Genomic DNA, 19429 nt, shown 5'->3' with positions numbered 1-19429 from the left:
CCAGCTGAGGCCTCACCAATGCCAAGTAGAGCAGAACAATTACCTCCTGTGCAGTGGCATACCCAGGTGGAGGGAACAGGGGGAGCGATTTAAAAAAAAAAAAAAAGGTGCCACCTGCTGCGGTGCTCTGGGTCTTCGACGGCAGGCCCTTCACTCGCTCCCGGCGCCACTTTTACTCACCCAGCGGCCACTCCCCCCCAGCTACGCTACTGCTCCTGTCACTTACATATGAAACTTCTGCTTTTTCTTATATAGATTTACAGGGTCGGTAAATTCCTCAGGATTCTCATTCCTTTCTTATCTTAGCTATAGAAATTCAGTAGAATCCATTAGTTTTGGCCTCTGTGTTTTTTGCATTTGGGACCCTATTTAGGTTACAAAATCTGAAAAATGTGGCCAGTTTGGGTTTGTGAGTGGAGAAAATCACAGAAGTTAATGGCTTTAGAATATTTTGATTCTTACTGTTGGGATTTTGTGGTTCCCAGTGAGTCTGATGCTGGGTAGAATCAAGGGACTTCGATGCGATGCAATGCGATTCAATTCAACAAGGCTTTATTCAATATGTGCACAAGGAAAGCCCCTGGTACAAAATCAGGCAGAGTCCCTCCAGCAAGGAGCCCCTCCCCTTGCTATTTTATAGCACATGGCACTTACATAACAAGTTATATAACAAGTTACATAACATGAACCTCTAACCAATCAGCGTTAACCTTTCCATATATGGGTTTGTTTATCACATGCTCATAGTTCTCATAGTATCCCATTCCACATGCTGAGCTCGTCCCCCTCCCCCTGGCCTTCTCTAGAATGTTCCTAGGCTGGTGAGCCACGGCATGCTTCCCTATGTATAAGCACCCTGCAAACCACATTTTATCCTAAATGAACACAAGCGTACCCTTCATTACTAACACCAAAATGATAACGTTCTTCATACAAAGGAAATTATTGGGCTCAGCAAGGCCTAATTATATTAGAATGGAAGGGGATACAGATTTATTGTCAGATGGCAGAAAATGTACTCTGTCTGAAGTGCTCTTTGTTAGTAGGATCATACATAGGGGAACAGGAGAGACAGGTGTTTAATCTTGAGTTAAAATCCTGATTCAGTAAAAGTCTATCTGAAAGAAACAACTGCCATGATTTAGTAGGCTGAACAATATCGTATGTTGTCGGTCCATTGTAAGGACAAAAGTAGCACCTTTGTATAGTTTGGACATTTAAAAAAAAAAGTTATTCTATTTCAAAACATAGTTTAGGACCTGATCCAGCAAAGTACTTGTGATTAACTTTAAGCATGTGCATTGTCCCAATTATCTTATGTGCTTTGGTGTAAGAGGGCCCTACTGAGCCAATGCATTTGTTTAATGCTAGGAAAATATGAAAACAATCTTTTCGGGCCTAGTGCATGGGTGTAGCTGGCAGCTATATAACGTGAATTTATAAATCCTTAAGTACTCAGTGATATTATATGTCCTAGAAGTAAAAATAAGATCAATGTATTCCTAAGAGAAAAGTTAAATATATATTACTGGCCTGGCATAGCATTTTTTGATATGGAGCCAGATTCTGTTCTTAGTGATACTGGTGAAAATCTGGAGTAACTCCATTGACTTGAATGGAGATGCTACAAATCGCCAATTATTAAATGATGGCCAAAACAAAAAATTCTGCCATAGTCTATGGTAATCACCCAACCCAACATTGCTATGGGTCTTGAACCATTCATGTACAATCCTGTGTGGTCCTTTTCTGAGAGGGTGTACCAACTGATAATGTTAATATTGTGAGAGCGGTAATTACACTTGGTGAGAGCTAGTCAGGTTTGCACCGATGTTTGAAAGCATTCTCCTTATCAAAATGCTGCAAGATACGGAAACCATCTTGGTGAATATATTGAGGGAAACATTGCTCAGCTCTGGTGGAGTTTCTGTAAGATTTCTATATGCTCTGCAAAAATGCTATGTATTTTCATCTGGCACCTAGCGCCTTGCCTCTGCCCCCCAGTGAAATTGATGGGAGATTAATCTTTTGATGGGAACAGAGCCAGGCCTAGAGAATTATGGGTCAGATATTCAACCAATGTAAATTACTGTAGTGTGACGCAATGCTGATTTATTCCAGCTAAAGTTCTGGTCCTAGATACCGGTTTTCGTTACCAACTCCTTAGGGTTAAGAGACAAAATATACACATACACACACTTTCATACTCACACACAATTTACATTTACAGATCTGTGATTCTTAAAAAAATAATTAAAACATGAAATCTTTCCAAATACATGGGATGTACACAATTAAACTCAGCATTTAATGTAGGAAAAAAATCCCGTTGGGCCCATCATACTGATAAGGGGAAGACCGGCCTTCAGATCCTCTAATTGATTTTTATGACATATTTGTATTGTTGTTCACCTAGTTATGATTTTTTTTCTCACCCCAGCTGCCTGCAGATTAACTAGTACCCCTTACCAGAGGCATCACGTGCAGCGGCTTTAATGTTGGTTGATTTCATTTCTCCCAGTAACTTTTTTTTAAATGTCATGTCTGCATATGGAAGCCAGTCTTTCATATCAGATTTATGCAGTACCTCTGAGAAATCATTGTTTAACATTTCCTACATGCGAGGGTATTTCTCTGAATTGGGTTTCTCAATATAATGCAAGACCATTTCACTTATAAAAAGCTAGTTTATTAGCAGCATAAAGTTGTCAGTTGGTTATGCCCCTGTAAATATCAGGGCACATTAACATAAACTTGCAAAACTGGAAAAGAAGGGGCTATTTTCCTTGCAATACTTCAGCAGGAGAATAAAAAATAAAGAGTTGTAGGAACAGCCGCTATAGTTCATATGATTCATCTCTGGCTCAGACAAGGACACACTTTGTCCAACAACCACCGGAGTACACAACCGTCTGAGTGTCCATGTTATTTACTGACTTAGTCCAAACTGTATTTGCCAGTTTGAATTTATAGGAGAATGTGTTGGATCATCTCATGAAAATATATTGTCTGGCTATATTTTTAAAATGCTGTCTACCCCCTTATAAGACTTGAGACCCAATCAATCCTTTATGTTATGACCTGGTGTGGGTCATAAAGGGGCTCTTATTACAGAATTTTATAGAGTCAGGAGCTAGGATACTCCTTAGGAAGATATGTCTATAAAAGCCTTAAACAGCAAACTATACTTCATGGTTTCTGGTTCTGGAGTCAGGATTCCTGCACTCTGTACTTCTTGTTTGCTACTGATCCAGAAGGGTGAGTGTCATCTCACTGTGGACAGCTTGAGCAAGACCCACTACACCATTTAAGCCCAGCATGGGTGGAAGAGCTGTATAGGGCTGTTGGTATCGTAGTAGAACACAAAGATAAGTTCCGTGTCAGCTCCCAATAAGTTAATAAGGAGAGGTCTCAGAGGCAATGCGAGCAGAGTGGGGGGGCATGCAGGGTCACGTTCCCCCCTCTTCTCCCCCCTTCCCAGATTTCTCAGGCTGCCTCTTGCCAGAACTCCCAGCAGCTAGGAGGCAGAGACTCTCCCTGGTGGTGGCACTCACTGTATGCACTTGCAGCATGGGGAGGGAGGAAGCACCAGGGCCCTTCCCTCTACATGGGGATGCTTCTCCTTCCCTGCCGCTGGAGTCCCAGCGCTTCCCGCTGCCTGCTTTGCAGACCATCCACTGAGGTGAGTCAGGGTGGAGGCAGAGGTGATGTGTGGGGCAGTCATGCCCCCCCAAAACCTTTCAGTTGTGCCCCCCCCAACTATCCACAGTTACATGGCGCCTCTGGGTCCGTTATCTTTTAATGATAATTATGGTGGGCCACACTTAATGACAAGCAGGGGAACGGGGTAGTGCATTGACTTATGTAGGTCCAGGGGTCTGGAACATCCTTATGGTGAGCAGAGGCATTCAGGCTCTTTGTAGTTGATAATTTGGAGTAGCAGCTAAGGAGAAACCATGTTTCCAGCGCCATGACCTTTACCGAGTTGGAGAGGTGGGCTGCTGGTGGTAAATTCCTTGCCCCGTTTAGTTCCTGACACACAGTTGAGTGAGGAGGAGTGAATTCCACCATTTGGCGTCAGGATTGAAAATCCTGGATAGAACAGTAGGCTTAAAGGGCCTCATTCAGCCCCACAGTAACTGGTCACAACTCCAGTAAAATCAATGGATGCCCCAGGGATGGATTTGCCTGAATAACTCTCTTCCATTTCCATTTTCAATGGTCCTGTCTGGAATATGGCACAAAACATCTCCTCCTCATTCCTTCCTCACATCCTGTACATGTCAGGGCAAAAATTTAAATGTCTGTAAAAGTGCTGTAACATGGAACATCTGAGCACTGCTATGCAAAGACAAACCATAACCACGAAATTTCACAAGTGGCAGATAGCTAAATAAAGTACCTGGACTTGTGTACAGAATCCAGACAAGAGAGCAGAATAACCCTCACACAAAGTAATATTGACTTAAAAACCTCTGCCTGAAGGGTTTTGTGGTGTATCCTTTTTCTTTTCTATGAAGTCTTGTTCCTACTACAGTGCCTATTACAAGGGTGGACATGTTTGATCCCACCTGTTTTAGTGCAGCTAGATGCAGGTGGATATAACCTATTTGATTGCAGTCCCTTCAATGCAAATTTCCCTCTCCTTTCTTTTCAATCACAATTCACTGAGTGACACATACTTTGCAACTAGGTAGTCACACTCTTTTAATGATAATTATGATGGGCCACCCTTAATGACACCAAGTAGCACCTTGTTTCATTAATAGTATCCATTGATTTTGATGTTAGCAAAGGTGCCAGAATCTAGATCTATACTAGCATTATTATGTCATATAAGCTATGCCTACTCTGTGCCCCCCACACCTGGCTTTGTGGTTAGGCCAACTAGAGATTGATGAATAAAATTCCTAAATTAGGGCTCGATTCTGTACTACTGCATGCCTCCTGTAAAATGCTGAGGGATGAATTTTTAAAAGCATTTAAGTGCCCAGCAATCCAATTAGGCACCTAGTGGGATTTTCATTTGCCTCCAAGCACCTAACTTCTGCTGAAATCAATGAGAATTGGTCACCTAGATGCTTTTAAAATCCCACTAGGTGCCTATCTTCATGTTTGGGCACCTAAATTCCTTTACAAATCCTGTGTCAAGTGCCCTGAGCTCCTACTGAAATGAATGGGCATGGAAGGCACAGTTCTCTATATGCCTCTTTTTATAATTTCTGACATTGCTCCTCCTGGAAAAGAAGAAATACAGGCCCTGTTTTTTCTTCAGGATACAGACTCAATGCTGCATGTGCTGCTTTATTTGCAAAAAAGAAAACAACCTGCAACATTAACCAGATGAAAAAATGTTTATTATTATTATTTATTCTTATTAATAATATTAATATTAGTTAATATTAATAACAATCTCACATTTCACAGAGTATATTTCATCCAAGTATCTTGAATTCCATGATCTTGTAGGTCATGTTTACAGCATATACTAGTGGTGATTTTGACCCTGCATGTGTATATGTGGGGGTAAGAAAGATACAATGTGGCAGACAGGTGCTATGGCTTGTGTAATGCAGGAGGAAATGCGAGTGAAGAGTGAAACTAGAGGGAATGTCTTTGTTTTTGTGCTTGTACAGGGCTGAGCACTTTCTCAGTGTTCAAACAACAATTTTAAGTCAGTCAGGTTATAATTACGTAGGATCTTAGTATTGCCAGAACATTCGTCTGGCCAAAATACTAACTCTTAGGACTTGTCTAGTCAGAAAGTTGCACCCTCGTGAATTTAACCCAATATTAGTTCAAGTGGTGTAAACCCCTGTGTGGACATTCGTATTTCAGTTTTAGAGTATTTTTTACAGTTTCACTTAAGTCATGTGGGAATTTAGTTAAGCTGAAATAATCACTGACATCAGTTAAACCAATGAAACTTTTCACTGTAGACAAGGCATAAATTCCTATTTTCCTTTGAAAAGTGGCATACAACTTTTTAATAAGTTTTATGTTCGGTTTTACATCTCACTCCTGGCAGCACTGTATCCCCTATGACCATGCTGAGGCATTAGTTCAGTAGTGCGTCCCCTACAATTCTTCCTGTAACACTTGGTTTTTTGATGGACAATTCCCATCTAAACACTGAACAGGCCCACAACCCTTAGCTAATGAGATCTGACAAGATCCAAGCCCGAGTCAGCATGCAGAAGGCACTTAGCAGTCACTTTCACATAATGTGGCACTGCTCATAAGACTTGGCTTGATCCCATCATGCTTGAGAACAAGATACTTATGTTAGGTCAGTAAGAATGACCCTACACTACTTCCCATATAGCCAAAGTTTTGATGGCTTCTAGTTCTATTTTTCGGGCTAATTCTGCTTCCAGTGTAATTTGTCAGAATATTTGTAGAACTCCAAGGATCCATTTCCCCCCAATCCCTTCCAAATGAAAGACATTTAGGGCACGAGAAGATATAAGGTACCCTCAGTGTTATTAACATTATCTTGATAAAATAGCAGGTATGCATATTTTGTCTGTCACAATTAGGGTGATAAATGCCTCTTACTTTGAGGCTTGTTTGAAAGTCAATTATGCAGATTATTTCTAGTATACAAACAGATGGTCTTTTCCCCCATATGAGACAATCAAGTTGAACTTTGATATGTGCATAAAAATACTGTAATTTGTCAAGTTCCAGTGGGGCCACTTTATCACAGATCACCAAAAGACTGTATGGATTTTTGTATTTGGCTCTTTTTGATTAACACAGTCTGTGTTTCTTTTTATTCAGAAATTCCTTTTTAAAAAAATGGAAGCTTTGCTATGTTTCATCTTGAAGCCAAATATTGATCTTTCAGTCTAGTCTTCAGGTTTTGATTAACGCAGAAGGTTGCCAAGCCAGCTGCTTTTTGTTTGTTTTCTGCTAATTCTTTTTTTATTATTCACTGTCTGCAGTAAATCTTACTTTTATTGTCCAATCACTGAAAAGAGAAAAATAGATTGATTTGAGTACCTAAATAATTCACAATGCACAGCTTTTTGGAAAGCCTGATACAATGTTGACCTTCATTTCTTCCCTCCACTGTTCACAAAAGAACATTTTTGATTGACTTAAAAAAAAAGATTGATTTTGACATGTTAATGATGGTTTAATGCAACAGAAGCTTTAGAAAATCATTGTTTAGTAAGACACGCTTTTTAACAAAAGAAAAATAAGCTGTTCTCATATTTTAAGAACTATTACTTTTTTTTGCCTGTCACTTCTCAAAGGGAATTTCACTCAATTATTTAAATACTGAGATGTATTTATTTATAAATCACAAATGTTCAGCCTTGCTGAATTGCTCTTCATTGGCCTTTTGGAACATGTTTAGTAAACAAAAGTAAATGGATAAAATGGTACAGCTGTGATAAAAGTGGGAAAAGATGGTCTTGTGCCTAAGACAAGAACCCTAAGAAATTAGGTTTTATTATTTATTCTACCTCTGACTTCCTGTGTGATCTCAGGCAAATCTTTAGCCCGATAACAAAGTCACAGCTAGGGCTGGTAACTCTATAAATATTAACCATCCTGCATTTCATGGGTTCCCTGACCCCCAGTTATAGTGTACATGAGCCGTTTAACTCTCTGTGCTTCAGTTTCCCCTTTTATAAAGTGAGAAATCACTGAACCAAAGTGATGTGTAAAGCATTTTGAGATTCTTGGAGGAAAGGTGCTATGGAAGCACAAAGTATTATTAGGGAAGTTCCCCATTTAGAAACTGGAGTTCAACCTTAACTGCATTCTTTTAGGTGGAGGGTGTGTTGGTCTCAGGCCTGGTCTACACTGCGGCGGGAGGGAGGGGGAAAGAGGGAATCGATCTAAGTTATGCAACTTCAGCTACGTAAATAACGTAGCTGACGTTGACATACTTAGATCTACTTAGCCCAGTGTCTTCACTGTGGTGAGTTGACAGCTGACGCTCTCCCGTCGACTCCACCTGCGCCTCTCGCCCTGATGGAGTACCGGAGTCGACGGGATCGCTGCCCGTCGAGCCAGCCGGTAATGTAAAAAAGCCCTTAGTGTAGTATCCTGAAGCACTACTGCCCAGCTCCTTGTGACAGTGGTGTACCAATCACCTATGGGTAGAGCCAGGGACATAGCTGCCATGGGGCAAGTGGTGCAGTCACTCCAAGGCCTGTGAGGTGATGAAGACCCGACCAGCAGAGGCTGATCTACCACTGTAGTTATGCCATAGTCTATCAATAGGTAGATGGGGCTCTGAGGAGCAGGAAGTGGCCCTCTGCTAGGCTGCCAGGGAAGCACTTCTGCCCCTAGCATGGGTGAGATTGTGCCCACGGCTCCTCAGGTGCTGAGCAGCTTGGGGCTAGGGCTTCATGCCCGTGCCCAACCCAAACCTGCTGCCCCTTACCATGCCTTTGTGGGCCCTGCTACCTGTCCTGGCTGCTGCCACCACCACCCTAGACTTGCATTGCAGCTGTTGCTTCAAATGGGGTGGATGATGAAGAGGCATGAGGAGGGTTGTGGGGTGGTGGATGGGGTGCAGGTGCCCAGCCCCAGGGGGCCAAGAAAGAGGCCAGGGTAGGGTTATGGGATGAGAAGCACAAGCCCAGTCCCAGGGGGTGGAGGAGAAGGCCGAGGCCAGGGGTTACAGCCAAGTGATGGATAGTGAGAAGATTCCCCACTGCAGGGGGTGGAGTAGGAGGCCAAAGGAGGATTGCAGGATGGGATGAGTAGTGGCCTTGATCAGAATTAATCTGGTAGAATATTTTCTCCTAACTTGGCTAGATTCACTGGTGCACTGTAGCTCCTTTGCAACCTTTTGACAATAGGAAACCAGTGTCTACGCTGGTCTGATCAACCAACTAAATTGGATTTATGGAGCGGCCCAAAAGTAGCTGGAGCATAACAGTGATCCCATAGAGGGTAGGGTCAAACCCTGTCCGAATAGCATATGAATCTTAGCGGTATTTAGAAGATGTGCCAAATGTGGAGGAGGGCTGGCTGGTTATCTAGGTCAGGTAACATTTCTATAAAATGGAAGCAGATGTACCACAAGTGCTTGATTTAGATAGTATTTTAAAATGGACTATGTCTTGTGATCTTTAAAAAGTGTTGAGGATGTGGTGGTTTTAGTTGTTTGTTTTAACTGCATGGCAATATGGATCCTTGTGTTTGGTTTCTGTGACACAAAGTCCACATTTTCAAGAGTGGTCTATCTGCAACAACACTTGTTTGCAACTGGTGCCCAGCCACATGATTGGTGAATGCAAAGCAAATGCTGCTTGTGCTCAAATTGCAACTTTTTCCCATTGGCAACATTGTGAGTTCAAATATAAAGATTTGGGGCTTGATTCCCCATTGCACTACTCCCCTTTTACAGCAGTGTAACTCCATTCATGTAGTTCCAGTAGAACTGCACCAATTTGAAACTGGAGTAACACAATGATGACTCAAGCCCTTAGGATTTTTGACTAACTACCTTTGGATGTGCCTTGCTATGTAGTTTAAAATTTGGACTATAAAAGCTGAGTTATTTATATTTGTTTGTGTTTCTAGAAACATACACACTATTTAAAAAATGTCAAAACAACTGAGTAGAGCTATTAAGCGTGAGAAACAAAATGAGACTGGTGAGCAAATTCCAAACTTTCCAAAAATTGATGGCTTTCTCAGCACTGTCACTGCATCAGCTGTGCCAATGACATCTTCAGCCACCAGTGACAAAATTGCAGAAAACGGTGCTGAAAAGGTTTTTAATCCTGATAGTCCCAAGATATTCAAACATGATAGTACCCAAAGAACAGACTCTGTTCAGAATGAAAATATCAATACTCTGCGGCAACTGATGATATCTTAATGACTGATTCTAGTGAAGTTCAAACTGAGTTGTTTAGAGAAAATCCCACTGACAAGTCAAAATGTAGTGCAGAAACTTTAAGTTCGTAACAGAAAACACGGCCCTGGTCAACCTAAAGGATAATTCCCATGTGACTCTAAGACACATGGATACTTTTCTGCATGGCCGCCCGGGGGGGGGGGGCAAGAGGGGCAATTTGCCCCAGGCCCCGGGCCCCACAGGGGCCCCCACGAGAGTTTTTCAGGGGCCCTGGAGCGGGGTCCTTCACTCGCTCCGGGGGGGCCGGAAAACTCTTGTGGGGCCGGGCCCAGGAGCTTCTTCCGCTCCCGGTCTTCGCCGGCGGGGGGTCCTTCCGCTCCGGGGCAGAAGGACCCCCCACTGGCGAATTACCGCCGAAGCGGGACCCACCGCCGAAGTTCAGCTCGGTCTTCGGCGGTAATTCGGCAGCGAGGGGCCCTTCCGTTCCGGGACCCGTCGCCGAAGTGCTCCGAAGACCCGCGGTGGGGGCCCCCCGCCGCCGAATTACCGCCGAAGACCGAGCTGAACTTCGGTGGCGGGTCCCGCTTCGGCGGTGGGGGGGGGCCCCGCCGCGGGTCTTCGGGGCACTTCGGCGGCGGGTCCGGAACGGAAGGCCCCCCCTGCCGCCGAAGACCCCAGGCCCCCCGGAATCCTCTGGGCGGCCCTGCTTTTCTGCCTCTTCTTATGAAACTGTGTTGAAGACCGGAATCAAGCTTAAAATAACCTGCTTGTGCTGTTCTCTTGTGCTTGGCAAAAGTTATTGACAACCCTGTTGACTTTTTGGGAATCGAGGAAAATTTTTTTTGCATGGGTAAGTGGAATGAGAGAGTGGCAGAATTTATCTCAAAATATAGTGAAACATTTGATTATTATTTTGAAGGTTGCTTAATATATAATCAGTGGTGCTTGCATACTACTATCAACAAAAATCTCTAATAAAAAATAAGGAAAGAGGCAAATTACTGGAGGCAGGTCCTCAATCGTCATCAAGAAGCCAAAAGACTCAGTGACGTACCTCAAAAGATCATATGGTTGCAATCAGGCCTGGTAACAGAAAATATTGTTCATTACATCCATAATACTCCATTTTACTCATTGGTAATGGACACAACCCAGGACATATCCAAAGTTGACCAACTAAGCCAAGTTTTTCAGTATGTTACCATAGAAAAAGATTAAAAAGGCAGTATTGCCAAAATAAATATTAATGAGAATTTTCTAGGATTTCATGAAGTGGTCAATCAGGTGCTAATCTTGAAAGCAACATCATCAGGTGTGTCAAAGACAAAGGTCTAGAACTATTGAAAGTACAAGAACAGGGATACTATGGTGCTGCGAATGTTCTTGCGTACAAGCAAGAACTGCTGAGAAAGAACTGAAAGAAAGATATGTGGGTTGTGCTGCATACAGTCTGAATCTAGCATTTAATGATCAAGCACAGACAAATGCACCCCAGGAAAGCGGAGGGGAATTCTGATATGCCCCTCTGCAAACACTTAAAGGACATTTCAGAACAATTCACTGTGAAAGCCTTTCTCAGCTCCCCTCCTACCCATTCTGCTGGGCCTAGGGACAGGTTTCACAAGGAAGGACTCAACCCATGTGAAGGGGAGGGTGAGGATCAAGAATCCTCAGAAGGGCGTAAAGACAAAAACCCTCCCTGTAGGAGGTCATATAATTAAGGGGGAGACTGAGGCAGAGACTGTTTGGAAGCAGACTGACACTCCGATCCGGAAGTCAAGGGTCTGGTGTATGATAGGCCTACCCAACTCTTAGGTAAGATAGGTAAGTGTATATTTGATGTTTTAAAACCCCCTTTTCTCGTATGTAATGCTTTGTTCCTGCTGTTAAGATTAAACAGTACATTGGTTTAAGAAGGCTGTTTATGGTCACTGTATTTACCACTGGTCTCAGCTCCCAAAGGGAAGAGTCACAGGTGGGACCCGCTGAGCAATCCTGGTTAGTTCACAGGGTACTGTAGCCGGCCTCTGACTGAGAGCAGAAGAATTGTGAGATTCTGCCCCAGAATGGAGAAGGCTCGAGGTTTAAAACCTGGAGATGTTCACTCAGAAGAGGGGTCAAAGTTGCACTCTGGCCCTGAACCATGACCAGGGCCGGCGCAACCCATTACGTGACCTAGGCGGTTGCCTAGGGCGCTGACATTTGGGGGGCGGTGACCGCGGCAGCTGAACATCCATCCGCCGCGGTCGTTGTCGGTATTTCGGGGGTGGGACCTTCCGCCACCTCTGTTGGGGGCGCCATTTTGGGGGCGGGACCTTCCGCCACCTAGGGCGCCAAAAAGGCTGCTGGCGCTCCTGACCATGACAGTTGGCTTTGGCTAAAAGTGCATGTACAGGGTGCTGGATATTCCTTATTTACCTCAAAACCTAACAGTCTGTCATTTGCTACCACATTAAAATTCATCTAACTCCATCCTTGCTGGATTTCTTCTACATTTTGTTATATTTCTAGTCATTAGAAGCAAATTTTCTTGTATTTTGGGAAGATAAATGACTGATGTTTCCCATGACAGATGGAGATTTTGCTTTTTTGAAGCTTATTTTATTTACTCCTCATAGTTTATGATTCATCAGGGCTTTGTCATCCATTCATGACACACACACATCACGATATTACTTCTGTTTTTGTCAGAGTACTATGGTAAAATCTCACCCAGAGTTTAAGCATTTAGTTGCCTTTGTCATATGAGTCATAAAATGTTCCAAGTAACCTGCAGTCAGATAATAACAGATCTCTAATAACATGTTACTCCTCTCTGATTCACAGCAGAACAAATGACACTTCTGTCCTTTGTCCTACATACCCCTCTTGCTAGGACTAGACAATCAAAATCTAAAGACATGTTGGTGGCTTTCTAATGTGGTAAAACACAGTATGTGACAATGTTTTATGTGTTAGAGATGAACCAACTCAAATCCATCCATCAGAGCCCAATAGGACTTTATGGAGTTTGAAATCAGGATCTGAATTTTGCAGTCTGAATCTTTCTCTAGTTTTCCTTTAATTCAAAGAGGCTATTCAACTTTTCTGGTTCAAGCAATAGAGCAGTGGTTGCCCTGTCACTGTTCCTTCCATGATACAGAGGCTTATTTGTACCATATTCTGGTACTGTTACCTTATTCTCCAAACAGTCCTGTCAAAATGGATGAGTAAGGTACCACTCAATGTAAGTATTCCGGCCCTTTGTTTTCACGTCTTTGTTATTTACATTGTGTTACACAAACACTCCGTTTTATAATTATTTTTTTTAATGGCAAGGGGCAAAATTTCCAGGCTGCATGTGAGAAATTAGATTCTCAGTAGTGGTTAACATTGAAGTGGGAACTGGATGGCTGACTCCCCACCCACTCTGCCAAAACTGTTCCTTTCACTTTTCACAGGTCATGTAAACTGAAGGTCTGAACTAGCTCGGGGTTCAAATAGAAGGAAGCAAATCCAGATCTGCTGTCAGTTCAGGGTGGGTCTGGTTTCCAGATAAACACAACGCGCACACATACATGCAGATGGACATTTCTTAAAGGCCAAATCCAACATCCTTTCATACACTTTGACAGAAAAAAAATCTGCAGCTGAACCCAGCCTGCTGCCTTCTCTTCCTGTCCAGGGCGGGCTCCAGGCACCAGCACAGCAAGCAGGTGCTTGGGGCGGCCAACAGAGAGGGGTGGCATGTCCGGCTCTTCGGCGGCAATTCAGCGGTGGGTCCCTCACTCCCTCTCGGAGTGAAGGACCTGCCGCCGAATTGCCGCTGAAGAATGAAGCGGTGGCGGTAGAGCTGCTGCTGAAGTGCTGCAGATCACGATCATGGCTTTTTTTTTTTTTTTGCTGCTTGGGGCGGCAAAAACCCTAGAGCCGGCCCTGTTCCTGTCTGAGTTACCTGGCAAACTTATAGCTAAAGGCATGTTCCTGTGGTAGTATCCTTATTCTGAGATGGTGATGATAGAGCTGTGTGAATACCTGATATTTTGGCTTGCTGGCAATTGGAAACAATTTAAAATAAACATTGTTTCGGGTCCATCCAAAACTGATTTTTTTTTTTTTTAGAATCTTTGTCATTGAAAAGTCAGAAAAAAATTAGTTTCTAGTCAAACCAAATGTTTAGTTTAACCCCAAAGGAAAGGTTTTATTTCAATGTTGGGCATTTTTTTTACTATTATTTTATTAAATAAAACTGTAGGAAATTTGAAAAATAAATGGCTAGTTTCACAAAACGTAGGCGGAGCAGCTACCGCTGTTATATCCAATAGCCCAGTGCGAAGGGCACCTGTCGGGGGCGTGGGAGACCCAGGTTCCACTCCCTGTTCTAGAGCAATGGCTGGAGCTCAGGCTCCACAACCTAGGTGAGCACCCTGACCACCAGGCTGTGGGGTATTCTGGGGTGGCAGGCTCTCACTCTCTTATAAGTTCACAAGGACTTTCTGTGTCCCTTTTCCTTCCTAGCCAATGTCAACATGTGCATGGGGGTGTCGGAGAACTAGTGATGCAGTACCTGGCATCTGTCTCCCTCGGATTTAGTTCTTGACAACATGGCCAGAGTTTGCTTGCTCTCTTCTCAGGGAAATATTCACAGTCAGTCAGGCCCAGACCATATAAGGTATGTACATAAAATGTGTGCTTATTCTTCTCTGCAGGGAATGCTATTTAATTAAATGTCTGGTTAAGATTCAGCAAGCAGTCAGCTTGTTGACTGTGCATATGCTGTACAGTGACAGGTCTTAATGCTGCAGGGCTTTTTCTCATGTTATTTCATACCAACCTTTCCCTATTAGCCTGGTCCTGCAAAGTGCTGAATACCTTTTGCAAGCTAAATTAAGTCAACTGGGGCTGTGGGTACTCAACACCTTATAGCATAGGGCCATAATCCCCATAGTCACCCTGAATCAGATACAATAAACTGAGAATAAAAATATTGTGCAACAAGAGCAAACATCCCTAATAGGCAACTCCCTGTCTGAAGAGACCTCCCCAAAGTATCTGGAAACAAACTGAGTACAATCATGTTCCAATGTCAGTAGCAGCTTCGCTTCTATCAAGGCAACTGAGTTTCACCAGTCCTTTCAGACAAGGTGAAATCAAGTTGATGTTCCCTATATAAATCTTGGAGGCCTTACCCTTAATGAATCACTTTGTGGTTCTCTGGTGTATATTCTTCACTGATTCTGCATGTAGTTTGCCGATTGACATCTATGGCAATTTACCACTGAGGCTAAAATGGGTTATTGTGATCTGCCGAGTATGGATTAAAGAGGAGAATTTTTCTGTTTGTGGTTGATTTGTATATATCAAGTTTGATGAGAGAATAATTGAACCCAGAGATTCTTAGTACCATCTGTTAAATTTAAGGGACTAATCCTGCTCCTATTTTATTCAGTGGCAAAAATCCCATTGACTTCAATGGGAGCAGGATTGCCTGGTCCCTAACTGTGGTCCGTAAGAACGTTTTCTTGGATGGTTGTTGACATTGACCCTAGCATACAATGTAAAATTGGGTAGATAGGATGCTGCTTCCCATTAACAAAAACATGGTTGTTGCCCTCCAGGCAATGCTGATTGCAGCAGTGTCTTCCCATCATGCAATTCTTAGAAAGGTGAAAGGATAGCAACAGGTTTCAGAGTGGTAGCCGTGTTAGTCTGTATTAGCAAAAAGAACGAGGCGTTCTTGTGGCACCTTAGAGACTAAAAATTTATTTCAGCATAAGCTTTTGTGGGCTAAAACCCACTTCATCGGGTGCATGGAGTGGAAAAGACAGTAGGAAGATATATATATTCTCCCATCTTTCCATGTTCTCTGTATATCTATCTATCTATCTATCTATCTATCTATCTATCTATCTATCTATCTAAAAGTTTTCTAGTAGATTTTGCTTTATTTGGAAAGGCTACAGGTTAAAACTTGCACATTGCTGGATGCCAAAAAACCTTCCCCAATGTGTTAATTTTGCTAGTGAAATCGCAGGGTATGTATGAGAGTTTAGAGCCCTATTATTTCAAGTTTATATGCCTTCATACATGCTCTTTATGTTTGAAATGCTGTAGTATATTGAAAACAAAATGTGCATAATAATTCAAAATGCTTGGTTGGTAGTGTTCATAAAACATCAAAACCACATTACAAATCCATCTCAAACTGCAGGAAGCATGTTTTCAAAGGGTAAGGCTTGGAGGTATGTGCAAGTTCTTTCTTAAGCTGCAGTTCAGAAAACTAAGTTGTTTTCCAATTCCTTTGCTGTGGCAGGTCAATTGTGCTGTATTCCTGTACTTCAGTAACATAAAACAAAGCAATGTAACTCCGGGAACAAGATGTAATGCATCACCACTGTGATGTGCCAGCATGGGTATATAGAGACAATGGCAAGTCCTGACAAGTGCTGTTAAAGCCCCTGCAGTTAAAACAGCCCAAATGTTATGTGCATCAAACAAGGTTTTTTTAAACAATCACAGAGCCACACAAAATAGAAACCATACAAAATTATTAAGCAGTCTAGTGCAGCCCACTGAAATTGGGTTTGTTCAGTCCATGATCTTCTATGAGGCCTATCCATTGCATTCTGAAAAAAAAAAACTATTTGCCATCCTTATTGGTAATATGGCCCATCTGTGATTTTTTTTTTTTAGGTTCCAGAACAAAATATATATGGGTGGGCATTTCATACTGAAATAGAGAGCTTCTAATGTTATGTTATCTCTGTTTTCTTTAAGGGGAATATGTTGATGACTAATACAAAATGCAAATAATTACTCCTGGGGAAATTCGGTGTCAAAAAATTAAAAATTCTGCGCACAATATTTTAAAATTCTGAAAAATTCTGCATATTTTATTTGTCAAAATAACACAATATAATCATACCAGTTTCAATTATTTTGGTAATTTATTTAAAAATACCTGTCAGCAAGTATGTCTGTAACAATACAGACAATAAAAAAGATTCAGGAAATATTCTATGACAAATAGCTTCCTTACTAGGATATAATGCAGAACTGTGAGTAATAATTAATTTAAATTACAATACAGAAATGTATTTCCTGCATCCTTCAGAAGCAGAGCAAAGACTTGGAGGAGTTCAGGGGTAATGGAGGAGCTGAGGGAGAGGAAAGTAATTGCTGGGCAGGAGCTGGGGAGAGAACCTGGAGGGTTGTTGGTGTGGGTGGGAGAAATATGGAATAGTTATTTTTTGGGGGAGGAGGGATTGTTAGGGAGTTGGGGAGCCTCCTCCATACAGACCCTGGTTGACCCCTAGCCTCTCCAAATCAGTTAGGCACATCTGCCTCTGTCCCCATGTGTCCTTGCACTCCCCTACCCCCGTCTCCATGTGTCCCTGCACCCCCCACTCAGCCACCCCTTATCCCCATCCCCATGTGTCCCTGCACTTCCACTCAGCCACCCCTCCTCCTCATCCCCACGTGTCCCTGTACCCCCACTCAGCCACCCCATCCCTGTCCCCATGTGTCCCTGCACCCTCAGTCAGCCACCCCCCCACATCCCCACATGCATCTGCTCCACCACTCCCATTCAGCCCCCACCCCAGTCTATCCCACCCACTAGCCCTTCTGAACCCCAGTCTGTGACCCCCTCAGCAGCCCCATGTCCCTTGTTCTGTCTGTCCCCCACATATCCTGTGTCTTCTCACCTGGCCCCACAGGCAGAATGCTGTGAGGAATGCAGCCTCTTCCCATCCCTTTCTGGGGCTGGTTGAGCTGGCTGCTCTCTGTTCTGGTGCCACAGCATTCCCTGGTGGATGAAAGGTGTAACTGCAGCACCTCTTGAGCAGAATATTTTCTGCAGAGAAAAAAAATCTGCGGGGGACATGAATTCTGTGCCTGTGCAGTGGCACAGAATTTGCCCAGGAGTAAAATAATACAGTATGTACATACAAATTTAAAAGAATAATGGCCACTTGTCAGACTATCTGATAAGAAACAGTTTCAGTGGATGGGATATTATACTTGCAAATGCAATAAGATTTACAGTCTATTAGGAATTTAGTGCATGGTATAATAGGAAGCCATAAAAGAGTTACTTACAAATGAATTGGAGAGCTGAAGGACAAACTCCTTGGGACTTTAAGTACAGGGGATGAGAGACAAATGCTGATGAAGAGGGGTCACATTATCTGTCAAATTGCCACAGTCCTCTTCCTATCAATACCCCTGAGCTCAGCTTCAGAACAGCCTCTGGCCCTCTCCCACATTCTTTGTTCAAATGGCAGCTGTACTATGTTAGCTCCATCTGTGGGTTGTAGAATTATGGGCCACAAACTTAAGTCCTTACTCACTTTGTTCTCAGTCAGACTCCCATTGACTTCCAGAGGAGTTTTGACTGAGAAAAGACCTCAGGGTTTGATCCTAAGGGTGAAATCCTGGCCCTACTGAAGTCTATAGGAGTTTTGCCATTGACTTCAGTGAGCACAGGATTCTACCCCACGTATTTCGGACTCAGATCAATTACTTGGATTTTCAGCCCTACATTACTTCGGGGAGATGGTCAGAACATTGCTGGTGAATACAGGTTTCTTACTCCAGTTTTCTGTGTGCTTCTCTCCATATGTACATTAAATTAACCATTTGGTGAACTGCTTTTATCTAAACTGAGCTCAGCGGTTCACATGATATGACAGATTGTGACTGGCCCTTGAATAGGGTGTGTATTCAAGAATCTTCCCTGCCCAGGGGTGCCTTGCACAAGGACCAGGAAAAATTCCAGTCCCTCTTCAAAGGGGAGCTTAGGGACTACTCCCTCCATTCACCCTCTGAATCAGGGTCACAATCAGGCTTTTGCTATGGAGGTGGCCTGGTTTCCAGCCTGGCTGCCCCAAATTTGTGCGGCATTGCAACAGGGCACACACGGTCACACCAGCACTGGGGAGGGATAGCTCAGTGGTTTGAGGATTGGCCTGCTAAACCCTGGGTTGTGAGTTCAAACCTTGAGGGGGCCATTTAGGGAACTGGGGTAAAAATCTGTCTGGGGATTGGTCCTGCTTTGAGCAGGGGGTTGAATTAGATGATCTCCTGAGGTCCCTTCCAACCCTGATAATCTGTGATTCTGTGAAATTTGCCCAGTCAGCCCATCCATCATGACAGCATAAAAGAGGCTCCCCTGTACATCACCCAGCTCTGATCAAGGGCAAGGGAGTCCCTGAATGAGCACATCACCCCAAAGAGGCCAAGAAAGATTGGCTAGGCAGCAGAGCTATGGCCTACCCTCCCTCTTCACCAGTCCACAGAATTGGTCACATGCTCCAGAGGGGAGCATGTTGCATAATAGCATATTTGCATATTCACTGTCTACACCCAAATGGTACCTGTGGTGATTTAGCTCTACAAAGCCCAGCTTGGCATTGAAAGTAGAGTCTGAGTGAGATGCATCATGGGTAAGCAATTCAGAACTTAAGTGTCACCAGTGCTCAGCCTCCTACTCCAAAAAGTAGCCCATAAATATTTTTGAAGGTTGCAAACACCTAGAATTGCACCCACAATTGAACAACCCAAAAAGGCAGTCACATTGCATTCACAATTGGGTGGCTACTCAGCCACTATCACCCA

General features: G+C 43.2%; 1 long non-coding RNA gene across 2 annotated transcripts in view; it reads left to right on the top strand.

The window, feature by feature from the left end:
- Positions 1-19429, top strand: part of LOC123377800 — a 105964-nt gene that overhangs the window by 58018 nt on the left and 28517 nt on the right. For both annotated transcript variants that reach the window (XR_006582335.1, XR_006582334.1), the window contains exon 2: positions 14330-14483. This is a non-coding gene — a long non-coding RNA (uncharacterized LOC123377800). The remainder of the gene's footprint in view (positions 1-14329; positions 14484-19429) is intronic.

This window comes from Mauremys mutica, chromosome 9, assembly GCF_020497125.1.
Source record: "Mauremys mutica isolate MM-2020 ecotype Southern chromosome 9, ASM2049712v1, whole genome shotgun sequence".
Taxonomy (NCBI): domain Eukaryota; kingdom Metazoa; phylum Chordata; order Testudines; family Geoemydidae; genus Mauremys; species Mauremys mutica.
The sequence above is the reverse complement of the archived record's forward strand: the minus strand, read 5'-3'. Positions and strand labels throughout refer to the sequence as shown.